We start from the raw sequence: 1,881 nt of genomic DNA on the forward strand, positions 1-1,881 counted from the left end.
GTACTAAAAAATGAAGCAATGTTTTAGTTTTTTTCAAACATGCCACATGGCTTACGTTTCCAACCATTGGCACGCGGGGGGCATTGTTTGGGCTAAATATGAAACGTTGCTCAAATAAGTCACAGGGCTAATTGGGTTGAGTAATTAAAGCGTCAGGTCCAATATAAATGAAAAGGGCTAGCCCCGAGGCTCAATAAAGGCCACAATAAGTAAACATGCCAAAATTTCATCAGCTACAAATATTAGACTATTGGCATGAAGACACGATCTTAAGTAATGCTGAAATCTATGCCCAAGTATCTCAACAAAATAGGCTGGTTACTAAAATGGAGAGCATGGAATAAAGATCGTACCATGAGTTTCACAAGATCCCTGATTCTTCGGCAAAATATGTTAGGTTTCAAGGAAGAGGCTACTACTACTCTGACACTATAAATAGAAGAAAAAAATATAGAAAAAACTAGTCAATACTCAATTAAAGACTCATAATTTTACATTCATTAGCCTTTTTTAGTTTATCAATTAGTCTGTAAGTTTTAGGTCTATAACATTTTCACATTTCAATAAAAATTTCACACTTGTTCTACCAAAGCCTTATATCTTTTTACATCCGAGTAAAATGTGGTAAGAGAGCTCAGGACTCTTTTGTTATCAATTGAGACTCAGCGTCTCTAGAATGCCTGGTATTTATTGTTCACCAAGAATAAAAGTGAACAGATGTTTTCACTTTAGATTTGGAATTAAAAAGCTAAGAGTGTGTTGATGAAACTTAAAGTCCTCCACCAAATGGATAGTCATCATACTTCTTAAGTTTCATGAAATGGTGAAATGCTGTTGCAATTTTAATGTAAGCTAAAATCAAAGAATTATATGATAATAATTAAACAAATGATAAATTAAATCACAAAGGCACATATAATAACATAATCTACAAAGACAATACGTATCAGTTTATGTCCCTTATTTTATTCCATCTCACTATTAAATTGTATTTCAATTTTTTATTTTGCAACAAATAATGTTATATTAAAGAATGTAAAAAGACAAGTCATACGACTTACTCCCTCTGTCTCGATGTTTCCTATTAAGAGATTTTTCACATTTGTTAAGATTTTTTGTGAAAAATAGCGAACCATTTATAATTTCTTTTTCAAAAGATGTGCTTCATAAAGTGAGAGGATTAATTAGAAGGCAAAAATGTATAAAACCTTCTTGAACTTTGAGGTAGTTACATATGACTCTATTGTAATTTCCACCTTAACATTACCATTAATCACTACACAATCACAGCATATAATGGAAATTAGGAGCTATAGATACTCCTAAGGCTTACCGTAAATACAAAAGGATTAAAACAATTAAACATTTAAAAATAATTTGGAGGATTTAGGAATCCCAAGAAAAACCCTTCAAATATGAAGTATGAGATCAAACTTAATAGTTTTTAAACATATGAGAAGCATGAAAAAGTTTAGAAAGTAAAACACCTAAAAACAAGGCCAAAAATATCATCTTTTGCATATTCTAGCACTTATGCTACAGCATGTGGTCCATATGCTGTGGCATAGGGCAACAAGGTCTCAATTCTACTGTTGTGATGTATTTCGTGGCATATGTAATTTATGCCTCCGCACACATGCCAATTCATGATAATATTTTGTTGTCATGATAGCTTTTCAGGACGAACTTTCAATATGTGCAATATTTGCATCCAACGTCCAATTAGAGTGATTCAAGCACCCATGCGAAGCTTATTTAATAATCTAACTAACAGTACAAGTTTTACTATGATATGACACCATATGTGAGACTTGTACACCTGAATGCAAAAGTCAAATTTTATAACCGATATAAGGCATCCAAGTGCTCAAATCTTAAAAC

This window comes from Prosopis cineraria, unplaced genomic scaffold, assembly GCF_029017545.1.
Source record: "Prosopis cineraria cultivar Desert tree isolate PC_DT_omini unplaced genomic scaffold, ASM2901754v1 PC12, whole genome shotgun sequence".
Classification (NCBI taxonomy): Eukaryota; Viridiplantae; Streptophyta; class Magnoliopsida; order Fabales; family Fabaceae; genus Prosopis; species Prosopis cineraria.